Below are 6,653 nucleotides of genomic sequence, written 5' to 3'. Positions count from 1 at the left end.
CAGGAAGTAACCATCAATGCACTCCAGAAACCTCCTGGACTGCTTGTGCCTTGCTGTGCTGTCCCTCCAACAGATATCAGGGTGTTTGAAGTTCCCGTTGAGGACCAGGGCCTGTGAACATGAGGTTTCTTCCAGTTGTTTGAAGAAGGTACCTCATCTACTTCTTCTTAAACAGGTGGTATACAGCAAACACCCACAATGTTTCCCTTGTTGGTTTGCCCTCAAATCCTAACTGGTAAACTCTCCACTTGCTTATCATCCATCTCTAGGGAGAGCCCCACACATTCCTGCTGCTCTCACATAAAGGGCAATTCCCTCTCCCTCCCTTGAAGGACACCTGATGCACCTGGATCCCTCCGTGGCAGCAGTCCAGCCATGTGAGCTATCCCACTGTGTCTCTGCAACCCCAATGAGATTGTGGCAACAGCACACGCACGGAGCACACAATATCAAATTCCTTTTTGCTTCCCATGCTGCATGTGTTAGTGTACAGGCATTTCAGAGGGGCACACAGTTGTGCTGATTTCCCAGGAAAAGTGTGAGAGCTTCCCTCATGATGTTGTTCTCTTGGTATTTCCTTATTTGAGTGTATATGCTTGAGGTCCCCTTCAGTCCTGTACTGCTGGTTTCAAGGTCTCTCTTGTCCACGCTGCATCTTTTGCTTGCCAACCCAGTCCACCACTTCCTCATTTGACTGTGGGTTGTCATTTTCCTCTCCCACCAGTCCCAGTTTCAATCTCTCTTTACCAGGTTGGCCAGCCTGTTGGCAAAGATGTTTTTGCCCTGCTTAGTCAAGTGGGAACCCATCTCTTCCCAACAGTCTTTGATCCTCACAAAGGACTCATGGTCATAAAAACCAAATCCCTGTCATTGACACCAGCTGTGCAACCAGATGTTGATCCAAAGGATCCATCCACTCCTTGTCAAGCCCTTCCCCCTCACCTACAGGATCAAGGACAAACCCATTTGGGCCTCCATGCCCTCACCCAGAGTCATATAGTCATGCTCAATACACTCCAGGTCTTCCCTGGTAGCAGCATTGCTATCCACCTCAAAGAGCAGCAAGGGTTAACAGTCTGAGGGCTGGACAAGCCACATCAGTCTCACCACAATATCCCAGATCTGAACCCCCAGCAAGCAGCAAACCTAGACAGCAGTTCAGGTCAGTAGATGGGGTCCTTCATGCCCAAGGATTGCAGCAATGTTACTATCCAGCACGATCTTCTGACCAAAAGTTTGCTTTGGTGATGGTAGTAAACAGGATTTGAGCATCTTAGAATCCCATCAGTACAAACTCTTTCAGGTACCCTCTGGGACAGAACGGGTGTCAGTCCCTGGCAGACTGTCCTGAAAAACTTTATCTGGGAACATGCAGGGATAACACAAGATACTGCAGCCATGGACCCAAATTCGAAGATTTTCAGCTGAATAAAGACTTTCTAAAAACAAAGTTTTAGAAAAATGTATTGAGAAGAGCAAGTAGTCTATATCCATGTCTGTGCTTATTGAAGGTTCACCGTCTTCTGAGAAATCAGGCTGCAAGGGAGGAAGGAACTAGCTCTCCTGTGCCAGGTCATACTCTGACTAGAGCTGCTGAGAACTTTTTTTTAAAGGGCAAGGTCAGAGATTAAATTGGTAACTGCCAATTCACTGAAAATTAAATTGCTCTTCTGAAAGGGTTAGTCTTAGCAAATGTTTCAACTCAAAGAGTATGGGGCAAAAAGTTCTAAAATTGTCAGGGTTTCATAATAAAATGCAAGATTTGAGCTTTATCATTTTTAATTGCAAAATTAGAATTAATGCTAGTAAAGACATAGTGAAGTGGTAAAAATCAAAACAAAACAATTGCAGATGATCTAAATGGAATGTTTGGATTTGCTCCATCTGTGTTTTTTGGGGGGGGAAAGGGGAGGGAGGGATTACAGTCCGTGAGAATGGGTTATTGTCTTTTCCTCCCTATTTGGGATGCTGTTTTTTTCATATGGCTCAGAACCATTTCCTGCCCAGTTCTGGGGCTGAATATATATCCTGTCTGTGCTGAGGGTGCTACTGTGGGCATTTTTAGCAGTAACAGAGAGTTCTGGCAGTGGCTAGTACACCCTGCTACAGTAAAAAAAACAAACCAAATCAAATCGAACTCCAAACCATTAAACCTGTGAAGGTCAAAGAACCAGAGTTGTTTAAGGGAGTGAGCTTCCTCCTCACATGTATAAGGTAACTATGAGAAAGCTGGGCAGCCTTTAGGCAATATATGACTTACGTCCTTATGAGACCACAGCAAACCCCTTGACTATAACTATCCAATTTCATGGCATTTTATTTTATCATGTGAAGTGACCAATCATACTAGAAACAAGGACCCCTCTGTATATAGTTTTACTGTCATATTAGTTAGATACATTAGGACCAACCGCAGGCACAAGAGATACAGATTCTTCTATTTAATGTCTTTTTTTCTTATGACTAACTAATTTATATGCATTATAAAAAGATTTGTTCTAATGTAATAATTTAATAATTTATCAGTTTCCACATACAGCTTCTTTAAAAAGGTCTATTCTACAGTGATATTTCAGTTAGCACAGGGGTTTTTTTGATAGAATTATTTCACAGTAAGCGCAGTATTTTACAAAAAAATCCGCAGTGAGTTCCAGCCCCCAGCAATGACCCTAAAAAACATCAAGTGCACCGTACTTGATATTTCAACTTCTGTACTCTCTCTGAAGTACTTGTACATCCATTTCTTCATCAATTTCAATACACCTGTATCATTTACTTTTTTCCCCAGTTTATTACTCCACATTGTATCCCTGTTTTCTTCATCTCTCCCCTAGGTTTTGGGTTTTTTTTTTCTGTTACTTTTGGTTTATACCTTCTGTATCTATGAGCAATCCCTATAATGTAAGACAAGAGTCACGATTTAGTCCCTGGAGAGTTTAAAATATTGAGAAATGAAAGATGTTGAAGGTTTATTATGTCAAAAAGTGTATAATCGCATTTCAGCATTTCACTTTTTCCAAATCAGGTCTTTTTCTTTTTGCCTTTTCTTACAGTACCTCAAAGGTTACACAAACTGTATTTCTTTAGTTTGCTGCTACTCCTGTCTGCAAACGTGTTCCCTGAGGGAAAATTTGCTCTTGTTTCACAAAAGCAGAAGCAAGTGCAAAACAGAAATCTGAGAGGTGTTCATTCAGCTCTACACGGGGATTTGCATGATTTGCCATGTGATAGTTCAGCAGAACTTTCTATGCTGTCTGTAGCACTGTTTATAAACTGTGACTTGCTTTCTGGGATGATGTACTTTCCTTTAGAAAACAAGTAGTTCCTCAAAAAGTAAACAATACGTGGAAGAACTAACAACAGCTCTGTGCTGTATCATTCATTGGCTAGCCATGTAATTTGGAATAATCATTCAGTAAGAGTTGAAAGAATTGCTTTTTGCCACAGGAAAGCAATTCAGTCTTTTAAAAGGAATACTCTGGATTCACTGTTTTCATTGTGTACTGGTAAACCTAGTACTTCTGCACAGGATTTCATTGCGGTTTGAAACTGTACTGAGGAAAAGGCATCTCTCTGTGGCACTTGGGGAACCTTGGGATTTTTACTCTGTAAATAGTTCAGCGAGGGTGTTCTCATTTTCGGTGGCTGATGATAACTTCCATGGTGATTGTAACTCAGCCAGCTACCACAGACAGAAGCAGACAAGGAGCACTCATATCATCCCTCGTTGTAACTCAGTGCTCACACGAGGAGCACTGCCAAGAGATTTCAGGAGAGGGTAACCTTGGGCAATCAGCACTTTGGAAAACAGTCAGGGGTGAGCTGATCTGAAATCAGCTATGATCAGAAGAGAACATGTGGTCACAGCTTTTCATACATTGCAGGTTTGCAGTGCTAAGCAGGTCCTGAGTCCTGTAAAACTGAGCTTTTGGTAGGTGCCAAGCATGCCTAGTACTCTGAAGGGGTGTCTAAGTGTTCATGTAATTAGATCCAGGTCCATACTAAGGACCTTTTGCATTTTTCTGTTAGTACAAAAGGGACTGAAAGCAGCTTAAATGTTCAATGAATCGCCTGCCACAGAGGAGTTCTTGATCCGAAGTAAGCATACCAAGCTCCATGACCAACACATTTTCCTAAGCTAAAGCACTGTTGCTTTAGCTTAGCTGTAGCCTGAATGCAGCACAAGCACACAGGATGCATGCCGTGCTTAGGAAGATTGAGCCTGGATGTGAGTGCTGAACTCATTTGTTGCAACAGGCTGTTACAGAAATACTGGCTTAGCCTTCCGCAACAGCTTCAGTGCTTGACCTTCTTCAGGCCCCTCCACATACAAACCTAGGCCTGTGCTCCAGCCCTGAGTGTCCTCATGGCCTCTGCTTGGAGATAGTCCCTGCCTGAGCCTCTCTTTACAGCCAACGTGCAAGTCAGTGATGCAAGCTGTGGGGGGAAGGACCCAAAAGTGAGCATAGCTGATAAGGCTTATGCACTCAAGGGAGAGGTCAGATTCCCTGATATTTAATAGCTCCATGAGTAAGATACTCAACTAGCATGTGAGGGACCTGGTTCAAACTCTTCCTCTGATTTGGAGCAGCGATTTGACCTCAAGTGACTGTCCCCAGGAGACTTGCCCCAGCTTCTATGCCACAGGGCAGTTCTCCTAGTGTCTCTTACCAAAGTTCTTCCAGCTTGGAGAAAACACTGTGTCTCTGCACATTCAGTGGCCACACCTGCACATTTCTCACACACACGTTTTAAGGCTTTTACAAAAGCTTCCTTTCAAGATGTAATATTTTGAAATATAATACACATTTATGAGGAAAATATACCTGTACCAGTATCTAATGCGTTCTCAGGTCATTTAATTCCCATTATTCAAAAAATGGCCTTAGTCTGACTTTCTGTGCAATACCAAGGCAGTACTCCAACTGTCCAGCCAGATTGAAACTAAAAGTTGCAGAGCGTGCTCTAAAGCATGGGAAACACACAGGAAGATGAAAATTCAAAGCAAAGAAAAATATATGGGCCATTAAAACTCAAGGGCAAGTTTAATTTCAACTCAAGTCTAACTTTGAAGTTTCTTTAGTCTCACTGTCACGACTGCACAAATGTCAGGATAAGTTGAACTGTTTTGACAGCAAAACAACCCAAACTAGAAAGCTTGCATGTGCATACAATTCAGGTATTGTAAGAAATAGGCTTGTCTTTTCCTCTTTCCATACATGTGTGATGGCAGAAGCCATGTGGAAGCAGGAGTGGTGTCCATATGTCCTCTCCCTTGTCCCTTCCTACTTAGTTGTTCACAGAAACTGCTTCTTACTGCAAAATGTTTCCATAACTGTTGTTCTTCAAAAACTGCTAAAGAGCCCCAGTATAAGGGCCTGAGTTTTACTTTGTCTCATGAGAAGGGGTTGACTTACCTGACTAATGCAAAAGCCCTAGAAGACATCTGTGAATTTTGGATGAACAGGCATATCCCTCCAGTCTAGAAGTTTCCAGCTTAGACCTGTCCCCACTGCTTGGCCCCTGCTGTTGACTAGCTTACTCTCTACTCCACACTGATGGCTTCTGCACATCTCATTTCTTCTGTGCATCACCCCTCTATAGGGGTCACTGGGTCTCGCCTCAGGGTTCTGCATGTCATGAGGTGGCAGGTCTCAGAAAGACAAGCACGGCTAGCCACCGCCTTGTGAATCACTTGTTTACAGATGATCGCCACTGTAGCTGATTGAATAAAGCGAATGACTGCAATAGCATGTAATTAGTGCTGCAATAAATACCAATCGATTGCTCATTTTTATCAAATGCCTTCTGTACACCTCTGCTCTCTTCATACTCCCAAGCACCGGACATCTCGGATCAATAAAAAATTAGCAACTAGTCCAATTTTAAAATCTGAGGGTTGCAAGGCGGCTACAGGTACTTTCACCTAACATCTCCATCCCTGTTTCTCCCTAATTCTTATCACTTGGACTACGTTGTGCAACCTTTTGCCTGAATCCTTCTTTTGCCTCCTTACACTTTCGCAGCTTCTAGCTATTTTAAATTGCATGTTATAAAAAAGCCCCCCTCCCAAAATTCAATGTGCTGGGGAATAGGGCATCCTGAAGTTCTCTGCATAAACTTCTGCCTTGCAGATGGGATTTTTTTACCACAAAGACATCTGCTTTTGGGGGCTGAGATTTTACTGCCATACACTGGAACAAAACTGGTGTGGCACTGTACAGCGAAGAACAGGATCCTTTATCTTTTGCTTGTTCTTAACATAGATTGCGTTGCAGATACTAGGCAGATCCACCACTTTTTCTTCTTGTTTTGCTTTCTGCTGTCCTCTCCATTATTTAAATAGCTACATTTAGACTGCAGATTGCTTTAGACAAGTAGATGGAAGAATTTAGTAACATGTAGAGAATACACATTAAATATCTGGTAAGTGATATATCCTCAGTAAACAGCTCTTATGCCATCACACCATGTCTGCCCATCCCACCTGCCTCTAATAATGTTTGAAATCATTGGCTCATTCCAGCCAAGAGGAGCTAAAAGACTCAAAGACATTTATGTTTCCATAAGCTTAGTGTAGACCTTAGATATCTTCTCCAAGTGTGCTCCATGCTATTACTCAAGACCATGGGAGAGAAGCCCTAGGAAGGAAT

The sequence above is a fragment of the Mycteria americana genome, chromosome 1 (genome assembly GCF_035582795.1).
Source record: "Mycteria americana isolate JAX WOST 10 ecotype Jacksonville Zoo and Gardens chromosome 1, USCA_MyAme_1.0, whole genome shotgun sequence".
Classification (NCBI taxonomy): Eukaryota; Metazoa; Chordata; class Aves; order Ciconiiformes; family Ciconiidae; genus Mycteria; species Mycteria americana.
This window is presented reverse-complemented; position numbering follows the sequence as displayed.